Below are 20,084 nucleotides of genomic sequence, written 5' to 3'. Positions count from 1 at the left end.
TTAGCACACAATTTTATTACAAAAATACCTGTTTTAGTCTAGCATAGCATTTGGGAAAAACGAGAGAAAGCAAAGTTCCTTCACTAAAATGAACCAAAACAAAATCATAGTTTTGCCTTTTGTTACTGGAGGTGAGAAAAACTGTTCATATATACTATCAAAAGTAATTGAATTCATGAGAGAGTGAAAGAGGGAAGACTTATAGTACTAACAAGGAAGGAGATTTCTCTCTGATCTGTACAAAATTGTGACATTCTCATTGAGACCATAACATGAGAAATCTTTCAGTGAAGGAAGGAAAAATGAAATATTCTCTGGAACTATCTACAATGATGATCATGACCTTTGCTTAAAAAGATGAACTGGAAAAAACATCAGAAAGGGTATTAGACTGAAAATATACATGGACAGCTTGAAAGAGGATGGTAAAAGAACTTGGCTCACTCAGTCCAGCAAAATGAAGGCACAGTGGAATATGATGGCTCTCTCTAAATAAAGGAGGGGAAAGAAGCATCACTGTGAGAACAGCATTTCTTAAGCTTATGAACAATGGTGCCATAGGACCAAATAGAAGCAAGCAGAACACAAATTAATTTAGGTAAAAAAATTTAAAAAGAGCTTTTGAACAGACAGAGGATCAAAAAATTGCTTTTAGTCATATTCTAGTTCCTTATTCATGATTTCTATTCTAATCGTCACATAAAAACCAGGAATTAATCTGCTAGGCTGTATTGCATAAATACTATTACCTCTGTATTACCATGGAGAAAGGCTCTCCTCAAAGACAACCTTATGAAGACCAACTTCCAAACCTTTCACAATCCTAGTATTCCAGTAGATGCAACTTTCCATTTCTATCCCATCTTAGGGCTCCTACACCTTCTCATCTTTTTTCCTGGGTAGCAGATCTTTCTATTTCGCTAATAGCAGTTCTGCTGCTAGCAGCCATGTGCAACAGGGGCAATAATCTCATCTGATTCCATCCACAAGTATTCAGATGTTTTTACAACAAATATCCTAGCACTCCCCTTTCAGCAACGCTACAGAGACAGCAACCTTGATCCTTTATCAAGCCAAATAAGAACAAGAAGAGTATTCACACAGGCTCCCCACAGTATCACTGTAACATGGCAGCTGAGAACCATTTCGACTGTCTGGTGATCACTCAACATTTATAATTGTAGCTATATTTCAACCTGAAAAATCCTGTTTGGAAAAGAGAACTGACAAAGAGGGGAGCTGTTTCTTTTCGAATTTAGGAGCCTTTAGACAGCATAACAAAGTCTTCTACAGATAAATCATGTCAAGAAAACTGTCTCTCACTTATGTTTCAATATATTCCTGTGTAAATCTAGCTTATAACTATTTTCCTTCTTTCTTTCTCTGCCAGTGGCCATAACTGTTTTCATTTTCATGAAAATATACAGATACAAACATCCACAAACACAAAGGGGAACAGGGCTAAAATTTGAATAGGGATAATGAGGAGCCATTGGATAATATTAAGAGAAAACATGGCTACTGCATCTATCAACAAACATCAATCTATTAGTTCACCAGAAAGCCTTCCAAGAGATACCAGAGAAGTTCTGTCACTGGCAGATTTTAAATTAAGTTTGGCTTAACATGAAGAACATCATTATTTTGGAAGGAACTCTGCAAACTCTCCTAAACAGACTAAAAGCTACTTCTTAAAAAAAAAACAACAGATCTATAACCAAAAAGACTACTCCGTACCAAGATGAAATCAAAATCTTTCGAAAGTAAACTCCCAAACAGTAAAGCAGACAAGAAACACCATTGTGCTACGCAGAATATGTTGACGTAGCCTTTCCTAAGGTAAAGTCCTCATTCAGATACCTGTGAACTGGCAAAAATTGTTGCTGTTTATTTAGTTAAACCCTGACTGAATTTGTGACTGAACGTATTTCCTTTGTAACATCACATTTTGCACTTTACATTTGTACACATATTTTCTTCCAAGTTCTTTATAAAAGTGCTTTAGATTATTAAACACTGAATACTCTCTCCCACAACTAAAAACAAAATTGCATCTTTAATGCCAATTATGTATTTGCAGGCAGCTTAAACAACTAATGGGACTGAAATCTGATTTTCACAGGCAAGTCATCAGTTCAAAACCTAACTCAGATCAGAAGCGACTGAAAGATTCTACACTTTGATAGCTGTTCAAATTACCTTTATGAAAGAACATAATATCACATTCAACACTACACAGAAAAGCACCCATGTCTTAAAAGTCATGCTCAGAACTGATAACTGTCAGTTGAAATCTGTGCTACTAAACTCAGAGAGGAAAGCAGATCTGAAAACTGAACTGACTTGTCTCACTCTGCAATCTCCTCTAGACTAAGAAAAAATAAACCTCAAGATGGACCAGAAAAGTTTGTACTCCTATGGCTTCTCTCGTTCCTGATTCAAGAGAATAAAAAGAGAAGGCTTATGCAAGAATGCGTTCAATTTCAAAATTAAAGGACAGTATAGCAACAGGCCACAGACTACTACTCTATGCTTGCAAACTTCTTTTTTCCTGTCTAGGAACAAAATCATCATCCTTATAAGCCTTCCTCAGGGAAGAAACTACAAACAAAAAACCCACACAGATTCCTTTAGTGAAGGTAGTGAAATTTTTCATCAAGTGCTATCAACTCTTCAATTTTCCCCTTATCAGGCTTTCTAAAAATTAGATTATTGGACTATACACTAATCTTATACTAACTCTTCTTGTTACAGAACAGTATCAAAATGCAAGTGTGCTGGAAACCTCTTTTTGGCTTTATGTCAAAATTTCAACACTTCTGTGAATTAAAAAAAAAATGACAATCGAGACATTTTTGACTGGTGTGAATAAAGGCAAGCTATATTCTCCTATATTTCAAATTGTGCCCTTGAGCAGTGTGAAGAGCCAAAATGTACTCATATGGATTTCCTCTATTCCCTGAGGGAAGGGTTGCTATCAGTTCACTTACGAACGGAAAGAGCTCGCACCTCCACCAACTGCAGAGGCAGCCAAGGAGGGAAGAGAGCTGGTGAAGCAGAGAAGTGTTTCACTTTCCCATATCAATTCTCAGGTGGACTGGTACTTCTCTAACTTATGCAGAGACCACAGCAACCACAGCTTTAGAATAAAGTCAACCATTTTTCCAAAAGAAGTTCTCACCTCTTTACACAAATCTAGTTACAAAGACTTAACTCAGAAACTCCAAGGATATTTATGACTCGGCTCTGCAAGTTACCATTATCACATAGCCTACAATTCTCAGTCCAAGTTTTATGAGGCAGCAATTGTGAATCTCTGCAGTTTGTGAGTAAAAAGGAAATGGCAGATCTGATGTGAATATGCATTCTTGGGATTAACAGAAACACAAGACATCAAGATTTCTATGTATAACCCCATACTCATAAGGATACCCCCAGCATGCACACAAAATATGCATTATTTGTAGCTTCTCCTTCTCTTATTTGATAAATCAGAACATGCAGTTTCATAAAAAAGCTCTTAGAGTACTCAGTAAAGATATAATCAAAACTAAAATATCTTTGTTGTTTTGAAGCTGGTGGGCTTCACCTTTTCAAAATACCAAAAGCCTGTTATAAAAATTTACTGCCTACAAAATATTACTTTCAATTCTTAATCATCAATTGACACACATTTCATTAATACTTTTGCAAATGATGAACCATATTGAATTACTATAAAATTAGTCTTGTTAAACACATACTGAAGATTGCATTGTACACAATAGTTAAAATCTAAAATGTTTAAGACATTAAATGTCTTGCAAAATTCAATTTTGTAATGAAAAATAAATCTTTTAACAAATGGATGCAACTGAACAAGTTTTTCTACTCTGCTGCCTTGTGAATACACAGGTCAAATGCTAGGAGGCATCCCTAATGAGCTCCTGCCACAGAAGCTTCACACAAACATCTTTGCACTGTTGTCTCATCTTAAATATAAAACCTACTTTTGTTGCCATAAACATCTGCAATTGCTGGAACCTGGTGACCAAGTACAATTTCAATGCATCAGGTTGTTCAGGCTCCAATAGGAAACTAAAGGTCTAGGACCTCAGCTATCTTCTTCAGGGATGTAATTATTTTGTAGAAAATGGGCACACAAAAATAGTAAACCAAAGGGCTCTACCTTTTCTCAACCGGCCTAAATTAATCATCTGAAATTTTAGTCTATTCTCAGAGGCTACGTTAAATTCCATACATTTAAACATGCACAGGTCTTGGTCACCTATATTGCTAAGGCAGAAAGGCAGCTGGCAAGGTGACTGATAAAAAGTCTGTAACCTGAAAAAAGAAATAGTGCATCCATACTAAACAAAATTCCCACACTCTTTAAATATCTCAGCAAAACCTCCTTGGGTTCTTCTTTTTTCTTCTTTGACTTGTCTCTGATTATTGAGCAGTGAAAAACTATTTAGCTGTAGTAGACAAAGCCAACTAGAGTTGACAGAAACGGCAGCAAAACCAGTCTGCTAACTTTGGTTGATCCTCTTGCAGTAGGCCAATCATTAACTGAGGAGAATGACAAAGGCACCCTCCCCTTATTTAGTCAAATTCACAGTCCTAGTGTAAATATTCAGGCATAACCAAAATCATGGTAACGTCAGATTTAAAATTAACTTCAAAGTTCAGAGTTTTCTTGTCCTTGTTTTTAAAAGGTATTAAACAGCAGCTGGCAAAGGAATTTCATGCCAATAACAAAAATACACTGAAAAATAAACAAACCACAACAAAACAAGCAGTGAACAAACAGCAGAGACCACAAATAGCAATGGAATAGTAATAGTTTCATGATCCCTATTCTTCAATAAAATTTAACTAGGCAATGACCAAAAAATCTGGCTCTGCTGCAGCTGAGTCAAGTCTTCCACGATTGATCGAAGTATTGATATTGATTTTTTTCCCCATCTTTTATCTGCTTTCACTTCCCATACCGCAAGCTGCTTCACATAGAAATTTGATATCGCTATGTATGTATCACATTTTGCTGCCCCTCAGAATTATCATCTTTATTTTTATACTTAATGTATTTAGATTTTTAAGTGTGTGTAAATGAAAATAAGATGAAGCTGTGAGACTTTTTTTTGTTTTGTTTTTTTAACTGTCAAAACTCAAAAACTGTTTGATTAAAGAGACTTCATTCTTGGGCATATACAGAACTCCACTGGACGCATCCCTGAGCACACCGGCACAGCGTACCCTGCTTTGATTAGCAAAGCACGGGACTGGGCTCCTCAGAGGTCCTCTTCACAACCTCACATACTTCTTGATTCTATGGTTTTTAATTCTGTAATTCTGGGAATAAGTTAATAATTCCAGCAAATACTGTATAACAGGAACTAGACATAGATTTAATATAAAAACTGCCTCAGAATACAAAAAGAGTATTAGGAGAACTCAGCATTATTGTATGTGTTATTTAAAGCTATTTATTTTATATGCCACTTTGGTAAAGAGCTGCTCTACACAAAATCCACTTACGTTCTATAAAGGTGTAAAAGCAACATATATTCATATTCAAATATCAGATTAGTTTATTAGTAATAGAAATCACTACTTATATTTTCCTATTGTGAAAATGCAGCTCAGCACTTGATCAATAGTGCAGTAAGAATTTGTTCCTCACTGGTTTAATAAGCAAAAGTCTCCAATAACGGTTGTTACTACTTACAGATTTATTTTTCACTGAAAAAGATGGATGCAGAAACACTTAACCAAGAACTAAACCTTTTTTGTTTTTTTTTGGTGTTTTTTTTTTGTTTTGTTTGTTTTTTTGTTTTTTTTGTTTTTCTTTCCTGCTATAAAGAAAAGCACTTTCTTATCTGCTTTTGGAAATATATGAACTTCACAGGAAAGGTCAACTATAGACCCAAGACCTGGAACATCACAGTACACCTAAGCTACAAAGCTGGTAACTTGAAAATACAGCACCTACCAGATCCTGCTCCAGGCCGCTCTTACACACTTCCCTCAGGCTCCTGCACTTTGCAAAAGAAATCACCATACTATGGCAGAATCACTGCTCTCTACTTTCTGACAGTGGGTCTCAGTCCCCTCTGCTTCAGTACATGCAGAACAGTCATCATAAACAAGTCTATAGGCAGGTTAGATAAAAGGAAGTTTGGCAGGAAGATGCAAAATCAAAACTTTATGACTATTTATGACAGGAAAAAACACACTAAGTTCAGGGGATAATGGAAGGTAGCACCCTTATAGAAGTCTTTTGTGATGGTAGAGTCAAATAGGGAAAAGCAATAACAAGAAAAACTTCTAATGGCACAGTCACCATAAGTCGCACAGAGAAGGACAGTACCTGTTGCAATAGCTTGTTCCACTCCATTCTTCTTGCCGACCTCCTCCTCCAAAGCCTTGGATTTATTTACGTTAGTATTCATTTAGTTATTTTGCTTCCATTCTGCCTGTTCGGGACAAAAACATTTATACTGCAGACTGCCACATTTTCCTTTTTACACGTGATCGTACCTGAGTACCTGAGAGGTACTTTCATATATGTTAATGGAATTAACCTAGGTAAAGTCTACAAGAAAAACAAATCCTATAGGTAATAATCTAAAAAAGTTTCCAAAATTAAAATCTCTTGGTTTGCTCTTGAAACTATCAGGGACATCTATCTACACATAGCCTGTTTGCCTTTGGAGAGTGCATTTCGTTTCCCCTGGGAGGCTCCTTTCTATTTTTCTAAACTGCAGAGTATTCTTGCCTCTTGTCCTCTTTTCTCCAGATTAACCGAAAAATCAAGAGAGGGTGACAAGGAAAATTTTTGTACCTAATGTATCACTAATAGAGCAGGTTGATAAACTTAGATCATACATTTAAATGGAGCACCCAGGGGGGAAAAAAAAAGAGATATGGCTACTTCTGAAGACAAAGCAATTTATCAAAAGTGAATTCCTAGCATGTGGTAACTAAGCAACAGTCCACCTGAACAGGGTCTTTGATCACTTGACAAAGCAGATCAGAGCAGCACAAGGAGATTACAAGGGAACAAAAAGGCCTTTTCTTGGTTTAGCAAAGAGAAAGATAGGAAATGTACCAAAAGCAGCCTGGTGGTTTGGAGAAAACAGCAGCTGGAGAATGAAGCTCGTGAAAGTTTTAGTAACCATAATTTATACTTCTGTTGGCCTCTTCCACTTCAGTATCTCTCTTGCCTCTACCAGCGACGATAGGAACATTTGGAAGACTAAGAACATCACCTCTTCTTAATTACAGTCTTGACGGAAAACAATTTTCTGCCCTTCACACACCTGTTACACATGTGGAGAGAGACCTTGGCCAGTGAAGAAAAAAAAGAAATGGATGTACAAAATATCATAGGAACTGCAGAAAAAGACCAGCAGAAAAACTGGGGAGACAGCTGCTCCTAGAGCGAAATCCATTTCAGGATATAGTGATTAGGAGCACACAAAGAATTTATAGGTGGGGAACTGTCTCAGTGATGCAGAAAAAATGCCCAGGAGATTAGACACAGAGATGCAAGGTACAGGAATTAGAAGAACATCTACAGCAATCGCTGTCACAAGCTCTAGAAAAATTACAGATGGTAAAGCAAAAGACCTCCAAATATCTTATAATTGCATTGAAGATAACATGTCAGTTTAACTGCTGAGGCTAAGAATACAAAGCAGTCAATAGCATAACCAGGAGCAGGGAAATGATCATCCCCCCATACTCAGTTCTGGTGAGGCCACACCTTGAATACTGTGTTCAGTTTTGGAACCCTTACTACAAGAAAGACATAAAGGCTCTGGAGCACATCCAGAGAAAGGCAACAAAGCTGGTGAAAGGACTAAAGCACAAGTCTTGTGAGGAGAGGTTGAGGGAACTGAAGTTGTTCAGACTGGAGAAGAGGCTCAGGAGAGACTTTTATTATCCTCTACAGCAGCCTAAAAGGAGATTGTAGCGAGATGGGGCTCAGCCTCTTCTCCCAGGTAGCTAGCAATACCATGAGAGGAAACAGCCTCAAGTTGCACCATGGGAGATTCAGGTTGGAAAAACTTCTGCTCCAAAAGAGTGGTCAGGCATTAGAATGAGCTGCCCAAGGAGGTACTAAAGTAACCCTCCTCAGAGATATTCAAGAAGTGTGTAGGTGTAGTGCTGAGGGTTTAGAGGGCAATATCGATGGCAGGTGGATGACTGAACTAGACGACTGTAGAGGTCCTTTCCAACCTTAGTTATACTATTGATTCTAAAGTATGCATCAAATTACTACTATTTCTCTATCAGGATAAAGCAGAACAGTTCTTAAGCTGCTTCTCATACGAATTAAAACTGCATTTGCCTTCAAAAAAAGTTGAAAACTGGGAAAGAGAAGAAGATTAGGACCTGGATATGTAAGTATTTATTTTGTAGAGAGAACCTGTACCAGCCTCACAGACAAGAAATGAAAGAGTTATAGCATCATGAGGTCAGTAGTCAGACTGCTGCTTCTTTTTATGAGAACCTTGCTCTCTTTTCTAGTGCTTAACGAAGTATCTACACTCCTGAGGGAAAACAGAGGAGAATATTTTAATTAAAAATGAACAGCCACAAAACTTTATAAGCCATTTTTGCAATTTCATTATTCCATCTATGTAAGAAAGATTCTAAATTATTTTCTAAATTATTATTATCCCTTATTATTACATCCCTTAAAATATTTATTAAAGAAGATTTAAATTAGGTCAGTCCAGCACTGTTGGAATGATTGCATTTCTTTGTTATATCCAAGGTAAGGAATAAAACAATATTAGATTAATGACATGAATATTGGTGAGACAGTTGAGTTTCAGGGGTTCCAGTGAAGAGTTTATTTTCCTCAGTAATTGATAACTATAAAACCACAGAGTTTCTCCTTATTAAATGCAGAGTCCACTCAAGATCCTGGGGATCGTAAACACTGCGTTTCCTCAGCAAGTTAAGAACTGCTGCACATGACAATGATACAGCATACAATGTCTTATGTGCGGTGAGAACAATTACAAATTCTCTCTCTGTATTTGTTTGAAGAGTGACAGCTTGGCCAACAGGGCAGCCAGGTTTATGCAGCTTTCTATAAGCTCATTGACAGTTTTCCCTGTGAAGCTCTCATCCTGGCTCTCTTCATCAGGTAGAAATCCTTCTGAACCTTTGTCAGACAGCTCTTTCAAGAGCAAACAGGATGGGGAGTCCCACCATGAGCAACTATGAAGTCTCATTAAAAAAGTCTTTCACACCGTTGTCCTTGTTCTGCATTATAATGATGGTTTGCCATAAAGTGCAAAGAAATGTTATTCTAATGAACAAAGGAGAGTCATTGCTACACCAAGGCATGATTAATGAGCTGAAGTCGTTCATGAAGTCATTCTACATGTCTGGCTGGTGACCTTTGAATTTGAAGAATTTTATTGCATGTAAAGTATAATAGGAGGAATTATTTGGTTAGCATAGCATGTATTCATGGTTTAACAAAGGGATTTGGAATGGGTTACAATCCAGAAGGAAAGGCAATCTTGACATAGAAAAACAACAAACATGAAATTACTTTCTTCCTCTTCTCTTTTCTCATCCTTTCTCAATTCAAATGAAACCAAGGGTCCACTTCTGTGCCATGAGCTCACTTGACACTGTATGCACTTGCTCATGAGCTAGCAAGTCTTTACGTGACACATTTCCTCCCCCTTGGTAAGACCAGGGGACTGCAGAGTTCACAACAGCTGAGGAAGGATTCAGCTCTTGAGTTGCCAGATGACACATAGTCAAGAAAAATAAGACTTTTTAGAAGTCTGAACACAGTTGATGAGATCATTTCGGAGAGTCTGTAGCTTTGAGCCCCAGACTGTGCCTGTAACTTACGGTTAGAAGCAGCCAGTGAGGCTCCCTTCCATACAGGGTCACAGTCAGTGGATGCTGATGATCAGACTGTCAGATGACTGATACAGAAATAACTGAAACTGCCTACACAGTTAAGGACTGCCCCAGGTCCAGCAGGATATCCAGGAACCTTAACTTCTTCCCTCCTCAAGTCTACGCAAAGCCAATAAAAGCACAAACCACTAACCTCCTACTTAGCTACTTTCATATATGAGATGTTCAGCCTTCTTTACGTAAAGAAGAAATGGAGTTCAGAAGTCTTTTGTGCTCCAGAAATTTTCTTATCTGCCCATTTCTTACATTCCTGCTTCTTAGCACATGGGGTGTACTTCATCAGAAAGGAAGCATAATGACATACAAAGTATTTCTCACATGAAGAGAACCTGCTGTGGCTCCACAGCATTCCTGATTGACTGAATGGGGTGCCACCTGGTAACAAGAACACCCCTTCTCTCACAGCAGAATGGCAAGCCCACCCACTGGTGCCGAGAAGACCTTTGATACTATTTACTGAACAGTTTTGAATATAAAGGAAATGAACAAAGCTGATAGCAGGCAGAATGTGAAGGACACAATGAGAAGGGATTGATTAGCTACTTTGTTCAAACTGTGTAATGATCAAAATGACAAACGATCAAAGGCAGCAAAGGACACTACGTGTGGCACTGCAAGAATTCATCTACTGCCTTATACACCGCTGCTTCCAGTGTAAGGTTAAACCAGAAATGCTAACCACTCTGGCATTGGCAAGAAGGAAGGAAAAGACATCAGCTAAAAATACTACTAGCCTATTTAAAAAAAAATCAAAATACTGCCTTACATTCTATGCAGAGGGGATCTAAGCATCTATGTTAGCATTTTCTGGCTCTATTGTTTTAATTCAAAATTAATTAATTAAAATTAAAAAAGGAGGAAAAAAAAAAAAAGAAACAGAGCTCAACTGTGAGGGTTTTCTCCACCTGCCTGCCATCTTCTGGCTGAGAAACTGGTCTTTTCCTAAACTGAGAAAACTTGCACTGGACAAAATGGTTTGAGTATGGAAATGAAAACTCTTTGGCACTTCACAGTACCCACATCAGGGAGACCAGCAAGGAGAGAGAACAGAATAAAAGTTTCTCTGTTCTTTCGGGACTTTCAGTGTAGAGACAGTTATAATAATACTAACTCGTACTTTCTTTTGGACCTTTTATTTTTGTGTATGAATGAACAGGGGGATCACATTTTTTTCCCCTTTTCCCTGCAAAAGTTATTACAAATTCTCACAATCCAACTCTCCCTATGGTTTTCACTTACTTTCATTTGACTTGGGCTTCTAGAGATTTGATCACAATATTCCCACAGTATCAAAAAGACTTAAACTACCAGAAGCCAATCTTTCCTCCCTCCCTCTCTCCAGATTCAAATCCGTACATTCTTCCCTTCCTTTGTAGGAGAATGTTTGCAAAGCCAGGTGGTGAATCAGATCAGCAAACCAGCAAGCCTAACCAAGCCAAAACTAATCTGGTCTCTACCAGATTAATATAAATACCTATATATTTTAATTAAAGTATTTCAACACCCAATGCACAGCTACACAAATGCTTTAAAGCCAGTTATGGTGCCAAGCTACTGTTATCCGAAAAACATATACACTACTTTTCCAGAGAGCCCCACCACTGGAGCCAGGCAGTCTGCCTCCTTCCAGACTTAATGGAACAGCACAGTGACAAAATGTTACTAGTCCAAGAAGTTAGTATGACATCTATAAATATTTGAGAATTCACTAGTGGGAAACTACATCAGGGATTTTTACTTCCATGGTATGAAATAGTACAGTTTAAGTTGTCTAATGAGAGCAGCAGAAGAACTAAGTGGAATTTGATATTTTGCTTAATGAGGTATGCAGAAAATTGCTAATGGATTTAATCTGCATAAATTTCTTTCAGCATACATATTTCCATGCCCCGCACAAGTTCACTCTAAAACTCAGTTGTTAATGATGAATTTCATTTGTTTCCATATCAGAATTAAGAATATTTAATTATAATGTATAGTCAGTTATCACATTCATAGCTTAGATCCCATATTGATGCTGGACTGGGTAACAATGTTGCCCCTTGTTACATTTTATACCAACATACTTAGTGTGGCAAACATGTAGCATAAATACCAGCACTTAAAGATGAGGCTAGAAGCAATGGAATAAATGCTAAGCAGCCAATGTACATTTCCAAGGAATTTATTTTAATTTTGCATCACCTTTAGCAGATAATATTTTTTCCTACAGGAGGAGGCACAAAAACACAATCCGAATGGGGCAAAATTATCTGATAAGCTTGTGACTGACAAACTCTTAGAAAATTTGGAAAACAACTTTAAAATGATTCGTTGGTTACTAGAAAGAATTACATTGCTAATTGAACAGAATACTACACAGAAGGAAGGCAAGAAACAAAACACTTTCCTCAGCAAAGAAAATACACGCAATGCATGGAGTAGCATTCCACAAATTTTCCCTCTAGGGGGAAAAGAGGAGAGGGAATGTACCAGTAGGGCACTGCAGATGCATAAGCACAAACCTAAGGCTGGAACAGCTTGAAATTAGATACTTTTCTGTCTTAAGACTTCTACTGGTAACAGATTTAGTTACAAATCTATTACAGTAATAGATTTGATTTTAACATTAACAAATTCCCCTGCTTGATGCAAAATCACCCCAGCTACATGGCTTTGAAACTACCTGCTTGCTTAGGTAAAGATGGAGTTACAAACCAAACAAATCACCTGTGGGGAAAGAGGGGAGTTACTTAAGGGATGCATCTGGCCCATTGTTCATATGTTAAAAACTAATGTGTGCCTAATTCCTTTGAAAGACACTTATGTTAGTCAACAAATACGTATACTATATAATAATTAGTAAGGTATCTCAGGATTATTTGCTGAGTCACAAACTTTAAAAGGTAGAAGAAAATTGCAAAACAAGCGTTTATCAGTGAGCTCATACAAGCTTCATAGAAGCCTGCTGCACTGTTTGCATTGCTCCTATTTCTGGATATCCTTGTGGGACCAGCCATAAAGACACAAGTAGAAGAGAAAGGTAGAAAACAAATGCACGTAGAGGCTCCCAGTACAGATTAATGTAGTTGAAGAATGCAGAAAAAAAAAAAAAAAATTGGACTTGCTGAATACAGACATTAATTCAACTTACAAGAGATTTGTATTCATTAGCAACATATCTCCAAATCTCTTTTAGATCCTATCATTACCTTTGTTTCATCGTTCACCTCTTCTGCCTTATAAATTTATATTTCAAATTTACTGAAGTTTATTGCATAACTTGCTTTTCATGAAAAATAGCCCCAAAATGCACTATGATGATGACTATATTAAATTCAATAGCAGATCATAAGATTTAACTGAGTTTTTTTCTTATTAAAAATTAAATACATTAAGTATTATTCCATAACTTAGTATTGTTCAATATTTTTAGTTTTAGTTTTTAGTTTGTATAATCTAGCTTCCTCAGGAAAAATATTTCTGATAGAAATTAAGACAAAACCAGCAGATTTAAATGTCAGTATTCTGTGCCCACAAATAATTACATCTCAGCTGACAGTGAGCACTTCTTTCCTAAGGTATCTATTATCTATTCACGTGAATGAAACAAGACCATCTGGCTACTTACAAAAACAGTTACAGTCATCACCTTTGTTACTTCTGGCCTTTGCAGGGAAAAGTGCCCAGACTCAATATTCCAGATACAGCCAACTTGAGGAAACAGTTACAGACTTTCCACTACACACAGGGAGCAGACAGTTTGTTCCTATCTTTAACCAGTACATTTCAGGTCTCAAGTACTACTCAGATGTCCTTCATCAATAAAGGTCCTCCATAATAAAAAAAAAAAATCCATAAATTTCAAGGGAAACATGCATTCAAAGCAACTCTATGGACTCTGCAGTGTTACAAAGGCATAAGACACCTTCATAGCAGGAGTCACTTGGAGACCAGTTTCTTATTTTAGGGAGACAACTGAGTATATTCATGCTATATTTTGAATATATTCCAGTCAAATACAATTCTAGGTTTGCATTGTGGCAAGCTTCAGACAACCTGATGAAGTAAGTCTAGTTTACATGAGTACATACAGTATATCATAATGGCTACTTTTTCTGTAATATGATCTACTTGATACTGAAGTCCCACACCATTCCTGCAAGGGCTTCATTGTTGCCATCCTGGCAGACAGATGTGATCCGTACCAACCTACAGACTCCCCACAAGCAGCACTAGATGGACCAAAGTGTGTCAGGGCATAAAGCAAGTTTCAATCTGCTCCCACCTTTGGCCATAAAGTTCAAGCGCATTAAGTTGAGATGGCCCATATAAAAAAAAATACCAACACAACTCTTGTTGCTGCTAGCAAACATGCACATTTAGAAAATGGTAAGGAACACTATCTATGCTTCTAAGCTGCCACAAGAAGGCTTTTCTAGGTCTAAAACTCAAGCAGTAAAATAAACTTGCTTTTTCATAGAGAAACAAGTCACCACCTGCTAATGCCATTTGTAAAGACAGAACTGTTCAGATTTGTTGTGGTCTTTTACACACAAAGACTCTAATGATGAAGCATTCAATAAAATAGCTACTCACTGGAAGGGAGCATTCCAAATAAACTCACAATGTCCTGTGACATCCTTGAAATTCCCCTGTTCTACAACCCCTCCACCCAATCCTATGTATTAAGCTACAAGGAACAATTATTTCCTCATTCGTCGATTTCCCCCTTGCTGCCCCACATTGCTCTGCTTGATTATTTTTGCAGGTTTTTTTTAGGATGTGAAGAACATTGCTGTTTTGTCCAAGTTAAGAGAACTGTGGGAATGTTCTTCCAGGGGGGAAAAAAGCTTTATTATACTAGACTTCAACATAAAACAAGAATTGCACCTGCAAATATCTGCACTTTACACAAAAAGAAATCTGAATTAGATTATACTAGTGAAAAATTACTAGATAGCTTTATATGCATCCATAGTTCTATTCCTTAGAGATTTATGAGATTATTTTTACCTTAGTTTCCATGTACTTCTACGGCTGAAGCTCAAAAGAAAGAGATCCAGACTCCTTTTTGCTCCTAGAACTCTAAAGAAATAAATTTTCACTTTAGTGTTGCAAGAAATAAATTATCAAGACCTGTTCATATCATTCTTAGTCTCCAAAAACAACTGTAACAATTTTAATAATGGTTTGCATGTACATTTTTTGTTCAGGTGATTCCTATGCATGAAATTCCTTACTCCAGATTTCAAATGTAAAGGTAACGTAAAGCACGATGATTGCCTTCTGGAATCCATAATCCAGTCCATTGTCAGTAAACATTTACATTGAGTAGCTTGAAAGAAGCCATAGCACAGTTTTGACTCTGGTTGTGAATGGAATTCTTCTGCAAGAGCTGATAGTTGTATCAGTTGCTTATAAGAGTAAAAAACTTCTAAGCAATTTATAAAGTTCCTGAAACAAACATTTGCAAACACATTCTTTGTTATGTGCAGTATTAATCATTTTTCCATATAAAACACAAGTAATGCAATCATAAGAATAAATTCTAATTTTAAGGTGTATTTGTGTGGCGACCAGCTTCCACAGAGGAAATAAGAATCGTGAGTAATTACTACAGAAATTTAACACTCTTGAACCTAATTAATTAGCTTTCTATAGACAGGAAAAAAAACAACAAAATTGCAGTACGTATATCTAGTGGAGTGTATAGAGTTTTTTAATGTTATTTTTATTAAATACCACTTTAAATGCCATTTTAGGAGGGCTAGGATCTAGTTGTAGGAAGTGGTTCTCATTAATTTAGAGAAACATGATGGCATCAGGAAAGTAGATGGGAAGCAGAAGATGAGCAGACACTATCTATAATTCCTTGAATAAGCCATTATCATGGTTAGTTGTAGGAAAGCCTCTGGGTAGCACCCCTGTTAATTCTTATGTAGCTTGAAAAAAAAAAAAATGGAAGTCAAATTTGAGCTAGTCACAACACCACACAACTGTTAGGCAATTTATAAGCAAGCAGGCAAAGTGAAGAGTATTCACTAGCTAGGTTATTGACCTTTTACAACTAAGATAATTCCCAGGTAAGTAAACGGAAATAATTTTATAATTGCACACTATTCATATTCAGCACATCCAGAAAGGGAACACAGAAACATCTATAGCATTTCTCACAAATAAACAAACTGCTACATTTTGCAATCGGTTTAACACCAAATACCTCACCCAAATGTTGACACAGGACAGTGGACTGACAGGGCAGTACAAGAGAGTAAACTTATTGGAAATGTTTATTAAGTTTTTATGTTGGCCTATCAGTTATGTCACACTAGGTTATGTCATTCACATCTCATTGCATCACATCACGCCTGTCAAATTATAATGGTGCCTGACTGGCAAAACACAATCTAGTATAAAATTTGATTATATCTTACCTATTTTGGGATTTTGAAAAGCACAGCAGATTATATGTCCTTTGAAATATTGTAACTTTCACCATAGGTTTGTTTATGACTGTTCATATCAGGTTGTCTGGCTCTACAGCCGAGGTCTCTCTCAGCAAAGAGCTACAGTAAAATCCCTGGTTTCAGAACAGACTCACATTTGTCCTTACATTCGAGAAAAGACAGATCTAGAACTCTTGCTTAGAGCATCCCCAAATCACACAAGATTTTCTGTTTCCAAAGATGTTCCAAATGACATCTGCATTACGCTGGAATGCATTCCTGTTTCGTAAAAATCAGCAAATAATGTCTTAAAAATTAAAAACATGGAAATACTACAAGAGAAAGCACCTTCCATGTGAATGTACACCTACCACACAATATATTGCTAAAACTATCAGATTAGTGCTTCTTCCATAAAATCAAACTGTTCACACTATCAATATTACGCTAACAACATAAATCACATTTTAAGTTTGTTCAATGCATTTCTTTTATCATTTATAAAACATTACTCCTGTATGTGCCATTTCAGTTGTAGGCATTACGCATTATATGAAGCAAAACATCTGTGCTACTAAAACTATCTAATTTTGTCTAAGAAAGAAGCTGATTTTCTTTAGGAATGGATTTGCCATTTGCTATGTCTCCACTGCAAAAGCTAAAAACAAAAAAACCCCACCAACCTGAAAATATCCAGTAGATTTACTCACAAGCTTAAAGTAAATACCTGAGCAAGACCAAGTAATGGCTGCCACCCCAACTGAACACCTATAAGATTTTTTTTTTTTATCCTTTCCAGTACGCTTTTCCTGTTGCACCATAGCAAAGGAAGGGAAAACTATTCCTTCAGCTGTTTTTCAATGTTGTGCTGCCAGGAACATGCTGCCATGTTCCCAACACTAAGTAGTATTTTCTGCTGTAGGCAGAGCAAATGAAGAAACCTTTTTAAATAAAGCACTACTCAACAGAAGCAAATGTGGCTGATTCCAACACAGGAAAAATTACATTTACTTGAAATAGATAACCTTACTTTTAATTGATTTTTAAGTCCTTCACTACCCATAAACACTTTATTAACCACTGATTCGCAGCACATTTTCTTCCTCCTTCTTAAAACTTGGCTACCTATTCAATTTACATACAATATTTTAAATGCATTTAACACAATGCCTACACCTCTGTGCTACAAATTGCTTATATTTGTTATGAATCCTCGTGTTCATTTTTCATCCTGCTGTGGAACATCCAGCTACTCCCGAGTCTCTTTTCTCTCAGACTGTGATATATTGGAATCATTTCCCCAGGCAGCAATCAGCATTGATAAAAGAGTTTGAAACTCAATTCACAAATAGCATATTTACGTGTAAGAGAACCAGCACTTCTTTCTATCGCATACTCAGAAAACAACAGAAACACGTTTCAGATTGAACCGAATCCATGCAAGCTAGGAAGACAGATCAGATTTCAGACACAGAGCTGACTTACAGCACACAGCAGGCTTCCTATCCTTCTGGAAACAAAGTTCCGTGGCCACAAGTAACAGAAGAGCAGCACCTTCCAACACCACAACACACTGACCCTGGCCCCGAGGTGGGCTCACCCAGCCAGGCCCCACTTCCATCCACAGCTGCCCCTCAGCAGCAATCTGCGCCAGGAACATCGAACATCCACCTGCTCCAGTGCGGGCATCTGCTCCCTCACAGAGCAGAGCACCTCCTATCCTGACCTTGGTATTCTCTCCTATTTTTTTATTGTTATATTACTATTATTTTTAAAACCCCTCCTCCCAGTATTTTCCAGCATTTTCTGCCATCACTCAAACATGTTTCCTCAGAGGCACCACAGCACTGCTGACTGGCTCAGCTGTGCTCAGTGCCAGGTGCTGCAGAACGATCTGGAACATTTCAGAACCTGTCCCTGCTGGCTGGGGCCAGCTCAGCTCCCCCCTCCCCCAAAACATGCCAAAGAGTCACTGCTTCTTTTCAAAATATAACCAAGAAAAAAAATGAGCCACCAAGACAATAGAAATGCAAACCAAAGTCACAAAACAGGACCCAAACCTAGCTGCAAAATGCAAAGTCAGCCTGACCTTCACCACATCCAACTGTACAGATAGGCCAAGCTGGAGAACATTTGTTGCACATGTACCACTAAAAGCATACCAAAAAGGAGAACAAAATCAGAGTACAATCAGTACAGCTGCCCAGCTCTGGAACATTCTTTTGCCCTTTTCAGTTTGGTAGGGAATTGTAGGGATGAATACAGTGGGAAAGGAGTTACAACAGAGGTGTGATAGCAAAAGGACCAGCACAACAGGAAGGTGCTATAAAGGAAAGGAGCGAGATTGCTCACCTGTAGCAGAAAATTCCAGTCTTACAAGAGAAAGCTTCGACGAGGTGGGAACTCCAACCAGAGATCCTGGCCTGGGGGCAGACAGCCCTTAAATGAGTTCTAAGAGAGGTGCAGCCAGGCTCCACCCCTGCCTGTCACACAACTGAATTGCCTTCACCTGTGCTCCCAGGGCTGCCTGGGTCTTGTCACCAGGTGCTCAATCAGGGGTTCAGGCTGTGACTCAATTCCCATACAGGATCATAGTCAGTTCTGAGATCCACTGTGTCAATGCTGGCTTCTTGGGATGCCACAGGGCACTTAGAATTGTAAAAGAACAGCTTACATGAGGGAGAAACCCTGACTTTGAAGTTACACCAATCTTGCCATGCTTTGTTACCATTGCTGTGTCTTTTGAGCTTTACTTTGGTACATTTCCGTTTGTAATAATGACTGGAGAGCTAAATGCTACTGGCTGATGAACAATAGTAAGAACAGCAGCAGAAATATTTGTCAAGCAATCTGTCCAGTTCTCCTATGTTCTTACTTATAGCAAACTTGATACAGTCTCCCTATTCACTTCACTGGAAGGACACAAATATAGGTCAACATTGCAGTGAATCATCCCCATCTATTCTCTGCTATACCTTCTCTTTTTTTTATTTTTCTATTTTTTAAATCAGAGTATGTGCAAATTATGCTGGCAAACTTCAAGAAAGTTACCAACGCAATCACAAACTGAGCCTTAATGCTCCTGAGTATTAGGATCATTCTGTATTTGTACCTCTCAGCAGAGACATTTCACATGCTGGCCGGTTTAGGAGATGAGGTCAACATCCCTAAGAGCCAGGTAAATGCCAGCGGAACCTTTCACAGGCGCATCAAACTGGAACACACACTGATAGCAATCACACTTATAAACCCCACTCAATTACAGGCTTTTCAGCTCAGGATGAAAAACATGCCTGCCCTAAAGAAATGCATTTAGGCTTTCTCATTTCTGAGCAGTGAAGGAATGATGTCAACCATCCATTATTGATCTCCTCAGGAAAGAAAGCATAAAACAAAGCAGCTCTGAAGACACTAATACAACAATGGAGTTGTACTGATTTGCTACCTTTTGTGTTCCTCTTTTAGGAGTGTGAGTGCACGCATTCAAATAATGGCTTTGATTGAACAATTACTATTATTTCTTAATATAAATAACATCTTTAGGTCATTTGTCATTACAATATAGATGTTTTCTATAAAATACTACACAGTTAGTATGAAATCTTTTTCTTCTCCCACTGAATGAAAATGCATAGCACATCTACTCCATTACATATATAATGATGGAACACTTAATACTAACAAGGTATCTGCAGATTTTCTCATCTCTCAAGC

At 37.6% G+C, this 20,084-nt stretch overlaps 1 long non-coding RNA gene across 1 annotated transcript in view; it reads right to left on the bottom strand.

Annotated features, from left to right (window-relative positions):
- The window catches only part of LOC128082113 (uncharacterized), a 124,450-nt gene extending 105,654 nt beyond the window's left edge, over nucleotides 1–18,796 (bottom strand). Inside the window, exons 1-2 of the long non-coding RNA XR_008207551.1 lie at nucleotides 18,723–18,796; nucleotides 14,938–15,009 (exon numbers count right to left, since the gene is read on the bottom strand). This is a non-coding gene — a long non-coding RNA (uncharacterized LOC128082113). The remainder of the gene's footprint in view (nucleotides 1–14,937; nucleotides 15,010–18,722) is intronic.
- Between the last annotated feature and the right edge of the window lie 1,288 nt (nucleotides 18,797–20,084).

The sequence above is a fragment of the Tympanuchus pallidicinctus genome, unplaced genomic scaffold, assembly GCF_026119805.1.
Source record: "Tympanuchus pallidicinctus isolate F22 unplaced genomic scaffold, pur_lepc_1.0 scaffold22, whole genome shotgun sequence".
Classification (NCBI taxonomy): Eukaryota; Metazoa; Chordata; class Aves; order Galliformes; family Phasianidae; genus Tympanuchus; species Tympanuchus pallidicinctus.
Note: the sequence above shows the minus strand (reverse complement) of the source record. Positions and strands in the feature narration are given on the sequence as shown.